The sequence below is a fragment of the Artibeus jamaicensis genome, unplaced genomic scaffold, assembly GCF_021234435.1.
Source record: "Artibeus jamaicensis isolate MK-2021 breed Jamaican fruit bat unplaced genomic scaffold, CSHL_Jam_final scaffold_474, whole genome shotgun sequence".
Taxonomy (NCBI): Eukaryota; Metazoa; Chordata; class Mammalia; order Chiroptera; family Phyllostomidae; genus Artibeus; species Artibeus jamaicensis.
Window position 1 is genome coordinate 41,858,217 of NW_026522046.1, and position 17,801 is coordinate 41,876,017.

Here is a 17,801-nt window from a genome sequence, read left to right on the forward strand (position 1 = left end):
CCAGAAAAAAAGAGAGAGGGTTTGAAGCACCATCAGTAATCACCTCCAGCTTCTGTGGCTCTGGTGCTCACACATTTGGGAGGCCCTATTTAGGAAGAATAAAAGTTAAGTAGGCATGTGGCCTTTGCCTCTACTCATGGCACCCAAGGGGGTTTCTTAACAACAACAAAAGAACATTTGTATGTAACCAGCATTCTGGGTACTCTCTTTTCCAATTTCTTTTCTAGAGTTGTTACTGTTATCCTAAGAACCATATTTAGGTGTGTGAAATAAACAGCCACATATAAATATTTGTAGATACACTTACAGCCATCAGGCTGACAGGTGGGAGAGACAGGCACATAGGTTGGGCAGTCAGACAGGCAGAGCACTTTTGAGAGAAGCCACAGGGAAAGGCCGGGAGAACTCTGCTAAGGCGCCAGTGAGCCTGTCCCAGGCTGGAAAATGCAGTTCTGTAGGGCCACACAGACTCTGCCTGTGGCTGTATGATATTGGAACAACCCTGAAGATTTATGTAAAAGAAAAGTTAGACTCGGACCCAGTCTGGCAGAGTTTACAATCCAGTGCACAGTGGCAGATGAACCGAGGGCCTTGGCTGCTTGCTGGCTTTTGACTGAAGATTATGTTCAGTTTCTTGTCACTGGGACCTCTCTATTGCGGAGCTCATTACATGGCAGCTTGCTTCGTCAAAGCCATCAAAGACTAGAGCCCGTTAAGAAGACAGAAGTTATGTCTTATGTGAAATAATCCCAGAAGTGACATTCCATCATCACCTTTGCCTATTCTACTGGTTAGAAGCAAACCACAGGCCCTGCCCACACTCAAGGGCAGAGATCCCAGGAAGACACCAACACTAGGAGAGGATCGCTGGGGACCATCTCACATGCTGCCCATTTTCTTTTTCCGTGTAAAAGAGACCATTGTACATGTCATCAAAAGAGCCCTGGGCTTTTGTTCCAAAGCCCTGGATGGGAAGTCTGTCCATGCCACCTACCACATGAAGTTGATTGAGGCTGGTTCCCCTCCCTGGGGTCCAGTGTCCTCCATCTCCAGTGGGAACAATGATGCCTCTCAGGACTATGCAGAGGAAGAAATGAAGCTGCTGCTAGGAAACATCCAGGGCGCATAGTAGGTGCCCTACCTGAGAAGAGCCTATAAAGAGCCAGGCCAGGGTGAAGATGGCCCACAAGTCTTCATTCCTAAACCTCCATTTTTAAAAACATATTTTATTTATTTATTTTTAGAGAGAGGGGAAGGGAAGGAGAAAGAGTGGGAGAGAGACATTGATCTGTTGTGTCTCTCATGCAACCTAGCGATTGACCGCAACCAAGGCGTGTGGTTCCTCGACTAGGAATCAAACGCTCATTCTTTCAGTTTATGGGACGACACTCCAACCAACTGAACCAAACAGGCCAGGCCATAAATGACATATTTTATGAGAAGTAATTATTTTCACAAAACTCAGCGAGGACAGTGGGCTTCGCGCTTTGGGGACTCTGTTTCATGTCTCGCTTACTGGCAGACGGCCGGGTCCTCGTGTCTGCGTCTGTGCTCAGTCTGCAGGGACGCGTGTGGAGAAACTTGGCCTTGACAGGATGTGCAGTAGGGAAGTGGAGGAGCATTCACGCGCGTCCTCCGCCCAGACTGACTGTGGGAGTTTCTTGAAGGTCCGTTGCAATGTGAACTGTGACACCACAGTAGCGAGATTATGTGCTGTTAGACTAAAACTTCCTGGTTTGTCCAGCACTTTGAATAGATCTACTACCCACACATGACTTTGTAACAGGGCCATTTGGTCATTTGGGAAATAGTAACCTGCTGCGTTATGCGGATACTCTGAATGCTGGCACATTTCACTAGACAGTATTAAAAGACCGTGGTTGTAAGGTCACCACCTGCCTCGTCAGAGAAGGCTGTAAGTCTCAGGTCGTGATCAGGTTCAGCAATAGGTACAAGTTCTCCAGAATCCTAATTTTCACTTGAAAGTTCAAATATGGTCACTGAGAGCAAATACTGTGTGTTGGTTCCTTTGAAGTGACAAACTTGTTCATTTTTAGAAAAATAACTGCCAAATACCCAAGTCTGAATAACTAGAATTTTGTCCATTGTTCTCTTCAGGTTTTAAAAAAAAGGTGTTTTTCCATGAAAAACAACAGCTAAGCCAACTCGGTCACACCAGGGCGGCCGCTGGACCTGCATCTGCAGAGCATGTCATGTGTCCTGCCCATTCCCATGCACAGAATGTTAACAAGGTGCATATTCAGTAGTCAAACACTTAAGAAAATTAATACACTGTGCCTTGACAAGGGCATTGTTAGGGAAACTGCCCTTTTCACAGTGAGCGCTGGTCCCACAGAACGCAGCCCCACGGCCTCGGTCTGTATGTGCGGAGGAGCCTGCAGTTTCACCCGCCATCACGGCTGTGTCAGTGTTGCAGACGCCGCTGTGGAAAAGGCAAGTGACATCTTAGGATTTTATAAAAATAATGTTGACCGGTGTCAGGATTGCGCCACATCCCAACCCCTCTCTCCTTCCCTTCCCCTCTAAAGATAAATAAATAAAATATTAAAAATAATAATAATAATAATGTTGACCACACGGGCTCCCCGAGCGGGTCTTGGGGCTCCTCTGTCCCTGGGCCACTCCCTGAGAGCAGCTGGTTAGAGTTTAACAGCACAGAGAAGAATGAAGTTCATCAAACTGATTCTTCATCAGTAATGTCACAGGGCCTCTTCCTACAGTTTTCTTTTCCTCTCTGATGTCTCCCCCTCGCTTATTATTCACAATGGAGACCTGACAAGGTGCGAGATCCTGTACTGGGGGTTAACTGGTCAGTGCCCGCTTGCCTGCCTTTTCTTCTGATTGGAGTTTAGTTTGCATACACTCTTTCGGGGACTCTCACACTGCAGCCAGGGCCTGTTCAAATGTTGTAATAAAGTGTATGCTCCATGAATTGTCCAAATGACTGGAATCTGTCATTTGATAAAAGCCAGTTCTTCAAAGAGAACATCTCTTGATGAGGTCGATGAACCGTGGAAATGTGATGACCCACAGCAGGACAGAGCCCGCCAGCAAGTATCAGGGAACTAAAAAGGATTTAAGTCATACAAGGTGTGTCCTCCCGCCTGCAACGGGACTAAACTACAAATCAAGAACAGAAAGATAACTGGAAAAAAATCCCCAAATATTTGGGAGCGATGCAACACCCCTGTGGTGAAATACTCATGTCAAGGGATTTGCTGTGGCGACGGGGTTAAACGCACAGCCCGGTGACCTTGAGAGCACTGCTCTGGCCGTGGTCTGCAGAGCGCCCCCCTGGGGAGGCCGAGGCTCTGAGCCCTGCAGCAGGCACTCCCTGCCCCCGCCCACGGGCCTGGCTGTCACCGTTCTGCTCTCTGTCTCCAGGCACCTCCTCTGAGGGCAATCGTGCCGGTCTGTCCTTTCGTTACCAGCTTTTTTCACTTGGCCTGCTGTCCTCAGGGTTCCTCCATGTTGGGATTCGGGTTAGAATTCCCTTCCCTTTTAAGGCTGAATAAGAATTCCAATGTGTGTAAAGGGAGGGAATTTCTTGACTAGGTCCATGAACAGTTGAAACACGATAACCAGCGACAGGATGGAACAAGTGGCAGTGGAGACACAGCTACACAAGGAAAGCAGGCTGGGGGCTCCGGACAGACAGGGCCAGGTGCACACCGCCCATTTTTCGGGAGGCCACTGGCCTGCTCAGACGGGTGGAAGGAAGCACAATAAGCCGGAACTGTGACGCAACAAAAGTGCGTGCAGCTGGCACCGGGCAGCCATAGCGGCGTGAGGGCAGGTGGTATTTCCTGAGCTGTGGAACGGGGACGGTCAGGGTTGTGTTAACCTGGTTGGGCCACAGCGTCCAGTGTATTGTTTTTCTTTTAAATTGCATTTATGTATTTTCTTTTTTTTTAATCATCTACTTTTTAAAAATTTTTAGAGGTTGTATTTATTTAGAGAGAGGGGAAAGGAGAGAGAAAGAGGGAGAGAGAAACATCATGTGTGGTTGCCTCTCACATGGCCCCCACCAGGGACCCGGCTCACAACCCAGGCATGTGCCCTGACTGGGAATTGAACCAGAGACCTTTTGCTTTGCAGGATGAAGCCCAGCCTACTGAACTACACCTGTCAGGGCCAGCTGTGTTGTGAAACACAGAGGGCCCCCTGTGCTGGGGACAGCACCAGGTCACTACAAAAAGGAGCATCACCTGGCTGGTGTAGCTCAGTGGATTGAGCGCGGGCCTTCGAACCAGACAATCTCGGTTCGATTCCCAGTCAGGGCACATGCCTGGGTTGCAGGCCGGTTCCCTGCAGGCCAGTTCCCAGCAGGGGATGCACGAAAGGCAACCATACATTGATGTTTCTCCTCCTCTCTCCTTCCCCTCTAAAGATAAATAAAAATCTTTTAAAAAATTAAAAAAACAAACAAACAAAAAGGAGTATCAGGCTGAATTTTTTCTTTTTCTATTTGTCCCTCATTCCTGGCCATTTTCCTAATCTTCCTGAAATGAGTGTTTACCATCTTTTGAGACACCAGAGGACAGAGTTTCGTCTCCTGCAGCATGTGTTCAGAGAGAGAGAGAGAACAAAGCCCGGGCTGGACCCGGGAGCTCAGTCAGCAGCCTTCTTGGTGGCCGCGCCACCTCCTCTCTCGCTGCCAGTCGGATTGGACAGCACTTGTTCTGCTGCGTCCACATAGATTTGTCCTACAAATGTAAGAACCTTTGTTAGGGGCCACTATGAATCAGGATCAGTGGAAAGGTTAGAGAATAAACTCATTACCGGAAAACAATGTGCTTGTGAATTCTAGGGCCAGGAGGAATCTGGGTTATTCTAAAGGGGAAAAAATGGACAAGTTCAAGGCTCACTGCAGCCCCACTGTGCTGTAAAGACAAGGTCAAAGCCCTCATCCCAGCACAGGGTGTCTCCTTTTCCCGCTTTCACTGTGAACAAGGAACACAAACTCTTGCCTGAGAGGGGTTTGTTAGAAGCCTGTTTAACAACAAGATGGAATCATTTACAGTTAGCTTAGGTTTTGGTAATTATGTATAAAGGTTTCAAGATTTTCTTTTTAAATTTTTATTTATTGATTTTAGGGAAAGAGGAACATCGATGAGTTGTTCCACTTCATTATACACTCATTGGCTGATCCTTCTACGTGCCCCGAGCAGGGACCAAACCCACAACCTTGGTGTATTGGGACAACGTTCTAACCAACTGAGCTACCTGGCCAGGACCAGACTTTTCATTTTGAAAGCACTTCTTACCTACTCGAAGGCTCCCATAAGCCCTGTTTACACCTTCTGACCATCCCTTGCCCAAAGGGTTTGCTAACAAAAAGATGAGCTGCAGTCCTGTCTCATTTCTCCCAGCAGCTGCTCTGAATTCCTGAAGACTTCTCTGTGTTCTCACGTTGGTTCTGTCTTAGAAAAACCAGGGAATCCTTGAGCTTCAAAATCACTGGGGCACTGTTTTGTTTCACTTTCAGCAGGATCCACATCGCCTTTTCTCATAGTTATCGTGAGTCGTGGGTCCCATCACACAGGCCCGGGGCGGGGGGTGAACCCTCATGCTCGCCGCCCACAGCCAGTGCCGCTGTCTGGGAGACGAACACACTTCAGGAACTCGGGGGCACGTTTTCCACGTAACATGAGGCATTCTGGTCCTTTCCGAGTTTTTTACAGCAGATCTATTACTAGCATTCAGCTAATTCTCTTTACACTGTCACAGAAAGCTCAGGGGGTTAGAGGAAGCCAACAATATGTCTTCTCAAATGCACTTCCTTCAGGTCGGGAGGAGGTTGTTGGTGACGTTCACAGCAGTTCGATGCCGTGTCTCTCTATATAACTCTGCTGCACTTGCCACAGCACGGAAGTCATGCTGTGATCGGCACAACCTCTTCGGTTCTCCCATCGGCTCACCAATTCCCCAGACTCAGTAAATCACCCTGCTCCTGGGTGTCGGGCCGGCAGAAATTAACCAGCTTCTGTGGCGGCTTATTTTTTATTCAGTGTGCTCATCTGGGAACTGGTGATTTATAAATAAAAATGTATAACTTGCCGTTTAGGAGACTGGAAATGTTACACGTATAGAACTTCAGAATAAAACTGTCAGCTGCCCAGCAACATATTTTTGATACACTCAGATTTATCTCCGACATCACGGGTTTGCCCAGATGGGCCTCTCCGGTTGGTCAGATGAAGATCACCTCCCCCCCGGGGAGCATCCAGGGCCCTGGAAGTTTTATCTCCCTCTTTCATAGCCATCCTTCCCGTGGGTCCTAATCTATTCTCTGTCTCCTTGTCAACAACACTGAAGGCGTGATGCAATAATTGGAGGGCCACAGAGTAACACTCGAGCTCCTGTGTGTGTGGCATCCTTCGGCAGGGCCCAGAGGTGCTCTGAGCACTCCCCTGCAGTAAACAGGGCAGGTGTATCATCATGTTCTAACCTTTTTATTTTGGAAGTTTTCACATGCACAAAAGTAGAGAGAAGAGAATAATGAACCTCTGTGTACCCATCAGCCAGCTGTACAATTATTAGCGTTTTGCCAATTTTGTTTTCTTCCGTTTTCCCCTCCTTTTCTCCCCCTTTAAGGAGTTTAAAACCAACCCCAGACATCATGTTATTCCACTGCAGTGGGAGCAAGTGTTATTAGTTCTACTTTATGGGGAAATAGAGGCAGTGAAAAGCTAAGAATCTCACCCCAAAGCATACACTGGCTCTGTGGGGAAGGAAGACACCAGAAGTCAGTTCCGTCCGTCCTGACCCTGCTCCTGTAAACAAGAGCAAACTGTCCCCCTAAGTGACTTCTTCGGTTACACAGAGAGTGTCACCCACACAACGTCAGCTGTGGCGATGACATTCAAACAGATTACTCACAGAGATGACTTTATCCCGGCCCATAAGTATTTAAATAAATCAAAAGAGCTTTACTTCCTGAAACTAAAAATCAGAATAACTAGGAAGCTAAACCCCCCAAGTGACATTCACTCAGAAGAATGCTATCTAAAATCCAAACACACGGAGTCATGGGAGCAACTGTGTGACCTTCGGGCAGCGGCGGCCTAGAAATATTTGCTTTGTTGCTGCACTGGTGAAACCGACATTCCTGCGAGGAGAACTCGCTGCAAGGCCATCCCCCACGAAGACATCTCGGATGTCTGGGTTTTTCTCCTGCATGCGTTTCGGGTTTTGGGTGCATGGGCCAACGGGGAAACAGGGACTTCTCTAGTCCCCACAGGGGTGTGGCTCTCAGGGCAGCTCTCAGAGGTCATCGGGGAGTTTCCTTGGTTCCTTGTAGCACAGCTGGGAGCTGCTGTGTAACAAAGGGCTCGTCCTGTCTCTGTCCCCAGTGTCCCCAGCTCCTGGGAGGCAGCCTCCAACCCCTCAGACCACATCTGAGTTTATGCTAATGAGGTGGATGCTGGCAGCCCCTAAATAGCTTCAGGATGAGGGCCAGGCCAGAACAGAGGGCTGGGGCTTTGTGATATCGGGCCAACCTCTTGACCTCCAGGGAGAGAAGGAGGCTGGGAGACTGAGTTCAATCATATGACCAGTGATTCAACTGTGCCCACCTAGTAAACCCCCAATAAGAACTCAAAACATGGGAAATCCACGTGAGCTTCTGGGTTGGTGACTCGAGTGGATGTGGCAGGAGTATGGCACCCGAGGGCACACAGGTTCCTCACAGGGGGCCCTCCCAGACCTTGCCCTGTGGGTTCCTTCTTTGGGCTACTCCTGATTTCTGTTTTCAGTATCTGGTAAAACTATGGTGCTTTCCTGAGTTTTGAGTCATTCTAGCAACTGACTGAACCACAAAGAGTGGTGAGAACCCCTGAAATTAGTCTCCAGTTGCTCAGGAGCACCAGTGGCCTGGAACCCCTAAAACTTGGGTGGCAGCAGGAACGAGGGCCGTCTTGTCGGGGATGGTGCCCCTGCCCGGTGGGTCTGCGCTGACCTTGGGAGTCAGAGTCAGAATCTCACTGCTCAGCCCCACACCCTCTCCTTGGGCCTGTGGGGACCTGGTCCCGATCAGTCCTGCACCCACCCCGGATCTCAACACAGCACCCAGGCGCCTGGGGGGCCTCTCCCCTTGGCCACACGGGGGCTGCACGGGCCCGGGGCACCCTCCCAGGGAAAGCCTGAGCTCCAGGCCAACCTGAGCTGAGGGGCGGGTCACGAGTACTCAGCAGCTCTAGCCTTTCCCTGTCGCTGCTTTATTTCTGTGTTGAAACAGTCATATTAGGCTTCAATTATCGAATAGCACACAGTTACAATCACCCTCTCCCACCTGCCCTGTGCCCTGAGGGCAGCCTGCACAGGCTGCTCAGGGGTTTCCTCCTTCTGGCTTCCAGGGGGCCTGGCCAATGGGGGCACTGTCAGGATTCACAGGGTAGGAAGAAAGTGAATGTGTAGGGGGCGATGGGGGGTGACACCCGGGTCACCATGAGTCAGGTCCCTCCCTAACACTGCCACAGCTTCATACTGTCACCTGCCTCCCATATTCTGGGAACTGCTCCCTGTCTTGTCCTTCCCTCAATGGGAAGCCAGCTCTTGGTAACTAGGGTTAGGAACCAGTGCTGCAGCACCCCCGGGCCACCGCGTGGGGCCAGTGCCCAGTCAGGGTCCTCAGAGGCTGAGCACAGCAGTGGGGAGGGGGCAGCGGGAAGCAGCTTATGCCCTTTGGAAGCAGCTGCCACCTACCCAGCACCAAGGGTTGTCCTGGGGACACCTGGGGCAGTTCTGTCAGACCCAGTTCAGGTGGGAGGGGACCAGCCAGTGAAGGTCATTGAGGAGAGAAGGCAGAGGACAGGCCCTGTGACCTGGCAGGCCAGGCCATCCAAGGTACTACTGGGGGTGTGATGGGAATGGTGGGGCTCTTCATTCCTTGTGGGAAGCATGGAGGCCTGAGGTCTTCGGAGTCTAAGACCTGGAGAAGCAGGAGCGGAAGTCACGTCTGCTGGAGAGGACTTGGTGACCTGCCACGTCTCAGCATCTCAGGTCATCACAGATGGGCAACACCAACCAAGAAGTGACCCAGTGACACTGGGCTGAGGCAGGCAACACCCACATCACTCCAATGCCCCAAAGCAGAGTTCCTCGGAGCCCGGACCAGTTCCGTCTGCCACAAGTCACTGGGCATTTGTCCCACATGCAGATTACTGGTGTTGAAAAGGATGAATCTTAGCTGGAGCCCCCTCCCCAGGAGAAGGCGACGTTGAGAACCACTCTCACTTCCAGTGCAATTTAGATAAGGCTTGCTGTATACTTTTTCTCAGGGTTCCCATCAGACTCACAGAAGATGCCATTTATGCGCAGACTGTCCCCCCACCTCTCACCCCGCCAGCTTCCTGTTCTTTGTCTCATGAGTGCTCAGCTGAGATTAGGTCCCCTGAAACCAGCAAGACAGAGCTGAACCTGTTCCTTTCTGCTCACCGAGACGACCCTCTGTCGCTCACCCAAATGCTGGAAGTTGCCCTGCCTGAGACTAGTCTGGCCTTCTCACTTGCTCCTGGCAGCTCCCACCCCTCCTGGGCCCACCAAGTCAGGAATCCACATTCTCACTGGCACCCTGGGGTGACTCCTACAGGGTCAAGTTTGACCAGTCCCACCCTGGAGGCCAGCATGATGGGTGGGTGGGGGGGCATCTTGAGGTCCCTACAGTGGAACTCACACAGACTCGCACACTGCACCAGCCCGTGAGTGTGCGATGGGCGCCCGGTGAGGAATTCTCTCTCCAAACGGCAGTTCTAGCTTTCATGCTGGTGTTCACGGCAGCCCTACTTTGTCCAGCAGGAAAAAGGCAGACTTTGTAAACAGAAACAGATTTGTGTAAATCGACGGTAAGAATTTTGAGGTCAATCAATGAACGGTAAGAATTTTGAGGTCAATACATTCCTTTTTGAAATCAGCTCCAAAACAGCCTTCTTCCCATGCCAGGGTCCAGCCAGCCCTCTTCCTTCACCAGCCCCTCCCCCCTCGGCCTTTTATTGGTTTGTCATCATCACCCCCGCTGACAATGAATGATTTCCTCCCCGGGAGTATCACAAGAACCGTAGTCCTTGCCAGAATGTGTTGGCACAAAACATCTCTCTGAGTCAGAGCCTAAGGCCATTAGCGAGGGAGAGACAGCTGCAAGGGCTGCACATCTGCGAGTCATTTGAAAATTTTATGATGAATAAAAACTATCCATTACACAGACTTATACATTATGCATTAACCTAATGCCTCTACAGTTACACTACCGACAGTCCCCTTTTGTATGTGTGTTTTTTCTAAAGTCACTCTAACTCCAATAATAAATCCAGATACCCCGAACGTTGACTGTCCAGTAACACTACTTAAAATTCCCTCCTCTCAACGTGGTCAAATCCTTCACAACAATAATAAAAAATGTAGCCTTCCCTGAAAGCTGAAGAGAGACCTACAAACCCCACCATGCTGGGAGAGTGGAGAGGGAGGGAGTTGTGGGCTTTAGACTAAGTAACGAAAAGATTGAAACAAACCAAAAAAGAAAGAAAGAAAATATACAGGGGACATCAAAAGATGCTGAAAATAAACCTTAAAATAGTCCAAGCACCCTAAGCTGTTTAAGCTGCCCCCTGCGCCTAGACGACTTCAGTCTGCAACCGAGTGTATCTGGCGGTACAATCGAGACGCTTTGAAGGATCCAGCGGCACCATGAAAAGGGGGGATGGGGGGAACCAAACGCCGGAGAAAGGAAAGGACTTGAGTTAAGCACCATTCAGGCCGAGGCAGGACGATAGACCTCACTAAGAGCAGTGTGTACCTGGTCATCTACGTCCTAGATTGCGCCCTCAGTTTGTCGGCGACGCTGCTCTCCCCTCCCCTGTGTCCTGTGTCCGTTCTCAGGATATTCAGGTCCCCAGGGCCTCGGTCAGTTTGGGGATGTCTATCCCACCCCTTTCCTTTTTTCTCTCTCTTTCCATCCACTCTATGGTTTAAAAATTCTCTCTGAAAACAGCTTTTGGTGGCATGAGGCTTTGCCAATTTCCATGCAATAAACGTGCATTTTAATTTCGTACCAGAGCACCTTTCCTTTCTGCTCCCTCATTCCGGCGGCAGCGACTTGCCATATGTTCTGAAGAAGACGGTGCTTTACTTTGGCTCCCCTGGCTGGCTTGGGGCTGAGGATGATATATTTTAAGCCCCACATTTAAAAATAAAAACCTGGCAAGGCTTGTGATGAACTAAAAACATTAAGATATGCTTGGAGCCTGGGCTCCGATTCCTATGATTTCAAAAGCCAGCGCTTAAAAGGAAGGAAGAAAAGAAAAAATAGGCGCCAAGATGGAGAGGTTGGATCTGCTCCCGGCAGTGGGTCTCGCTCTGGGGCAGGCGGGTCTCCTAGGACAGACGGGCCCAGAGAGCCTCCCGGCGGCTTCTGCCAAGGGACTCCCGGCGGTCAGTTAGGTCTTTGCCGCCTAGAAAAATGCAAAGAAGCTGCCCTCCTTTCTTCCCAAGTTTGCCCTCTTTGTGCATTTGCCAGCCACCGGCCGCCTGTTTCAGACCTTAGGTGGCCATGGCTGTCCCTGACCACGAATCCTAGGCTGGGATCCAGCGGATGGGACAACAGAAGAGACATTCTCAACCTTATGTGCTAAGGAGAGTTGCTTCCTAACTAGAGCCCAAAGGCACGGTTTCACTCCCAGCACCTCGCAGGAGGTGCTTGACTGGCGAGTGTCCAACCCTGCATGAAGGGAAGGTGTTTTTCGTAAGCTACAGGGCAGCGGACAGGGCCCCAGCGCGGACCCCACATCTTCTCGTGTTCTCCCCGCACAGCTGATGCCCTGGAAAAGCCGGCGGTCAGGGCTGCCTGGCCCACTCCCCCTCACCAGTCCCCCGGGCCCCTGCTAGGGAAGGAAGGCTGCATCTCACCCACCTGGGGGCCTCCCCAACATCATCCCAGGGATGTACCCCTCAAAGAGACCCCTCACCATGCCAGAGGAAGCCCCACTAGTCCCAGCACCAGGACTCCATGATGGGCTTTTGTCTTCCTTGGTCGTACATCTGCATGTCTATTTAGAGGTTTAAAAAGGCAGCAGACATGGATGACTCGGTCTGTGCCAGCATGTTGCATCTTCTGGAGGGACTGCGGTCACCTGCAGCTCTGCCCCTTCCAGCTCGACACAGCAGAGACAGGTAAGAACCCTGAGGTGTGGCGCATTTTGCCCAGGCGACAACTTTGGGCAGGTCCGAGACCTCACCTCGCTGTCCCTCTGTCACAGGGCTGCAGTACTCCACATTTACAGAAAGCACGCTGGGGACCCCAGCCATGGCACGGTGGCCAGCGCTCTCCGCAACAGGGCTCAGTGGCAGAAATTGCCTGAGTTCAGGCACCAAGGTAGCGCCCCCCAGTTAGAAGAAACAATATTGCAGATAACTGAATATTTATAAGTTCTCTGCTTGTGTGAAAAACAGTCGTTGAACACTGTTTTCCCAGTCTGGCCTTCTGCGGCTTCTCACCCACGTCACTCATTTCTTCCATGTGTACAGGTCAGAGTTAGATGAACTTAACAGGGAAGTGCTGTGGCTTTTAGTGTAAAGATGCACTTGGGCCCTGGCTGGTGTGGCTCAGTGGATTGAGCACGGGCCTGTGAAGCAAAGGGTCGCCAGTTTGATTCCCAGTCAGGGCACATGCCTGGGTTGCAGACCAGTTCCCAGCAGCGGACACACAAGAGGCAACCATACATTGATGTTTCTCTCCCTCTCTTTCTCCTTCCTGTCCCCTCTCTCTAAAAATAAATAAATTTAAAAAAAAAAGATGCACTGGGCCATCTTTGAGGAACGTGTGCAAGCCTGACACATACTACTGCCCAGAGGTGGACCCCCGAGTAGCCCAGGAGACAAGATCAGGCCCCTCCCCCCGGGGCAGGGTGGGGTGCAGCCCAGGCTCCCCATGGCCACGTTTGTCCAATTTGCCAAAGTCAGTTGTGTTGGTCGCCATCACTCGCAAGCACAGCCTCTTCCCCTCCTGCTCCTCAGTCATGCCTCCCTCCTGTCCGGCACTGGTGAGGTTGCGTGCGTGGTGGGACCAGTCGGGGGTGCACTAGGTTCGGGTTCGCGTGGACTTCCCTGTACACCCAATGCTACTGACAGCCGTCTGGGGTGGGAATGGCTTCCAGCCAAATGCCGACTTCCCACTGAACTGACCCATGAGGCACACCACTGGGAAGGTGGGGAGCACAGGGCACGAATGTGTGACATGATCATAAGTGTTATGACCACATGACAGAACCATGAACCTGTGACATGTCCACGAACACACATGACTTGACCGGGAACATGCGGTCTGATAAAAACATGTGCTAGGATCATGTGGTATGACCGTGAACATGTGATATAATCATGAACCTCTTAGATGACCTGGAGTGTGTAACATGAATGGGAACATGTAACACGACCACAAGGTGCATGGTGTGCACATGAAATATGAACATGTGATGTGGCCACAAACATGTGACTTGACCACAAACATGACATGACTATGAACATGAGCTATGACCGTGTCCTGAGATGTCTGGCACCAGAAGCACAAGGAGAAGCAGGTTTGAAATTCAGAAAAGCCAGAGGCCAGTGGGTGGGAAATTCCTTCAGTCATGAACAGCTGTAAGCAGAGGATTCGGTCACGTCCCTACCCAGATGACAGAATCTGTTTCCTGCCCAGAGCATTCTCCTGAAGGCAGCCTGTGCGATTAAACACAGGCCTCGCTTTTTCTTTCTTAGTGTGAACCATGTGAAATAAACTTTACCACAATTCCTGTGTTTGGAGCAAGGGTACGAACAGCAAGGACGTCTGTGTGCGAAGTCACATTTTTATGTATCTGAACGATCAAGCACATTCCGACCAGCCATGAAGAGGGAGAAGCTGAATCATCTCTGTTCCAGCAGAACAGGGCTACAAAACTGTTCCGTGAAAAAGCAATCAAAAGGTCTGCAGCCAGAACTTTTTTATTAACTGCCTGGCACAGAAGGCATGCCAAGCAGTTAATAAAAATATCATATTCTCTTTCTGGATGTGTGAGGTTTATGGTATGTACCAGCTTTTAAAATTTGTAAGCTTTTTTCCTCATTCTAAATAATATTCACTTTTATACGCCTTACTTTGAATTCATAATTCTGCATTATTCTTTAATTAAAAAGAGCTCTCCCAATTCCATGAGCTTTAGGCCCCACGAAACCCACCCCCCACCCTGGGAGTGGTCTGTACTTTCTCTCCCTCTCTTTTTAGCTGTTAATATTCATGAAACTAGGCTTAAGATATTCATTCATGAATATAAAAACTAACTGAAAAGTTCCAATACTTTTCACCAGGAAATGCATGTCCAAAAATTTTTTCTTTTTAAGTTGAGAAGTGGTCATTAAACTGTGAGTGCATCACAGATTAACAAGATCCGCAAAAAAAAAAAAAAAGGCTTTGAGAAAAATTAGATATTTTAAAGGACCGAATATTAAAAATATTTTAAAGCTTTGATTTAAATTTTTGTTTAAATTTTATTTTATTTTATTTTTTAAAGATTTTATTTATTTATCTTTAGAGGGGAAGGGAAGGAGAGAGGGAGAGAAATATCAATGTATGGTTGCCTTTCATGTGTCCCCTGCTGGGAACTGGCCTGCAACCCAGGCAAGTGCCCTGACTGGGACTCGAACCACAATCCCTTGGGTTGCAGGCCTGCACTCAGTCCACTGAGCTACACCAGCCAGGGCCCCTAAATTTTACAATAAATTAAAATAATTAAATATCAACTTAGAAAAGCATTTTCTGTTCAAGAACCTATCAGACATAAAAGACCTCATTTCGACACTTTTAAAAACACAAAGCATTAAACTATACACTAAATTCTTAAATTTAATTGATAAAAAGAAATTGAAGTAAAAACAAAGGGATTTCTAAACTTCAGATAAATAAATGTATTTTTTTTTTCAGAAGATACTGGTTCCTCATAAATGCTGCAGAGATAAAGAGGCAGCGCGTGGAGTCCTGCCCTCTGCAGCCCCGTGTCTACGTTAGACAGGCCACACCGGCTCTGAAAGGCCAGCTGGGTCCCTCTCAGGCCACCTCCTAGCTCCTGCTCCTGCCTCTAGTCTTCCATTCCTAAGGTTTTTACTTGTCAGAGTTTGTGACAGTCCCGTCCCGTCTTGCAACCATGATCCTGTCCTTGTTTCGTATTAGTTCCGTATGCACATGAGTTCTATGGCCAAACCCAGTCCTCTTCACACAGCTCCGCAATTGCTGAGCTTTCTCATTAATCACCTCCTGGTCGGCTGGGTTTCATTGTCCAGCTTTTCTCCTGTGAAGGGCTCGGGGTGGATACATTCTGTAAGAAAGGCAGTTAGAAGACAGACAAAAGCGCTACCACTTGTGGTTAGATGTCCCCATGAGCGGAACAGAAATAGAAAACAGATTCGGATACATTGCAGGAAAACTTGCTGAAAGCGAAGAACCGTATCAAATAACGGACAGAGCAGATGGAACAGGAGACAGAGACACGTGGCTACCATCAGAGCAGCTTGCTTTTGATGCCTCTAAGCCTGGAGGAAATACAAACTCACCCACACTCGGGATTAGAGTTATTCACCAGATTAACACATATTGAAACCCTGATTCTGCTGTTGGCAAGGGTGTGAGTTGGAATGGCTGTAAACTGTTGGAATGGCTGTAAGCAGGACTGACCTCTCAGGACAGCAGTGTGGCTACGTCTGCCCTAACTGCCCAGTTCCCGGGCCAGCCAGGCGAGGAGCCAGGCCTGAGCAAGATGCAGCGTCACTCTGCCTGCAGGAATTGCAAAGTGACCCATTTCCTCTCTCTGTCTTGCATTTCTCCTCTTGCAACTTTATTCTCCACGACACTAGTAGGATTTACAAAGTTCTTGTTATTCCGAAAGTTCCCAAGCACTAGAAATGTGGGAGCAGAAGCATCAACTCCCGCCCCATCTGGTCTCTGCAGTGACTGGCATTTTGTCATTTACGTCCGCTGTGGCCAGCCCCTGCCTACCCTTTTTGTCAGAGTATTTCAGACAAACGGTCAGTCTGATTCTTCTTATAAAACGGGATAGCCCATTTCTTTTCCTGCAGATTAGACCCTGTTACAGATTGAAGGTTTGTGTCCCTCCAGACTCGCATACTGAAGTCCGAATCCCCAGCACGATGGTGTTGGAAGGCGGCCAGTGCGAACCAGGCAGAGAGCGCTTTCGCCATGGACTGACTTGGCCAGCCCGCCTCCAGGCCTGGGAGACAATAAATTTTTCAGATCAGCCATCCACTGCGGTATTTTGACATGGCAGCTGGGGTGGGCTGACACACAGCCCAAGCCTCGTGACCAGCCTCCTTACCCATTCAGTCCTGGTGCGTTCCCCTCTCAGACGGAGCCACCCTCCATGCCCAAGGACCTAGTTTCCTGAAAACCAAGTGCTTCTCAGCATCCGGGCCTTTCCATACACATACCCATCCTGAAGGCCCGCCAGGGTCCCTCCACAATCCCACCGGGCACCCAGTGAACTCCTGGTTACTTTTCAACGTTTGGGTGAGACTTGTCCTGCACGTTCTTCTCCGACGAACACCCACCTCCACCTGTTCCCTGCAGCTCCCTTCTGGTGTCACCCTGCCGTCACTGGATGTGGCGCATTACCTCCCGGGGCTGTGGTGCTGTTCTCGTGCCTCCCTCCCTTCCTCTGAGCCCAGGGCATCAGCCTAGGTCCACACATAGGAGACATTTACAGCGATGCTCATCAGAGGCCTGTAGGAGTGGAAACTGCTCTGGAAGAAACAGCACTTTAGCCATCGTTTCAGACCCCTTCTAGACGAAGGGCAAGAGGAGGGAAAAGGAACAGAGGGCCAGGGAGAGGAGGAGGCAGAGCCAGGGCGCGGGGCACCTGGAACACACCGCTAACTTAGTCTTTTCTCTGGCTAGCTCTTTCATTCATTCAATGAGCTGTGGGAGCCATGAACACTGGCGCCCGTGACCTGCGGCCCTTGGAGAAACCCTGCCCTCTGCCTCTGCGTAAGAATCACAGAGGTCTTGCCACACCGACTGTGTGCAAGTTGCCACCAGATGGGACATAGAGGAGTCACTGGCGACAATGGGTCTAAAACACAGACCCACCTGTGAGCCTTTTCGGTGGGCGGAGAGGGGACAGAAGTCCCAGGGAGACTGAGAGACAGCCCCACAGAACTGGCTCCAGGGGTGAACTTCATGCACATTAAAATACACTCGAGGCCCTGGCCAGGTAGCTCAGCCTCAAACCAGGCCCTGGCCAGGTTGGGGCATCGTCCTGATACACCAAGGCTGCAGGTCCGATTCCTGGTCAGGGCGCATATAAGCAGTTAATGAATGCATAAATAAGTAGAACAATAAATCAACCTCTCTCTGTGCCTTCCTCTCTCTCTAAAAAATTAATAAAAAATACACTCAGTCATTTTTATCTAAAGACGTTTGAGTCTGTGGCATCAACAGTCCAGGGGAACGCACTCTGTGGCTTCACATTCTATTTCCCCCGCCCCCCTAAACGTCACAGGGGTTCCGTGGGCCACGGTAGGACAAGCAGGCCACTAAGAAAAACATCAGGATAGAAAACTACGCACGTTGTGTGGTTATATCTAACAAAGCCACAACCACTGGGGAACACGTGTAAAATGTTAATAATGGCTGGGTTAGCACAGTGGATTTTAGGTAATCTTACCACTTTCCATTTTCCCTTTGGTAATGTGGTTTTAGTACTTTTATAATAAAAAATGTGCTTAGAAAACTTGCTGAGTTG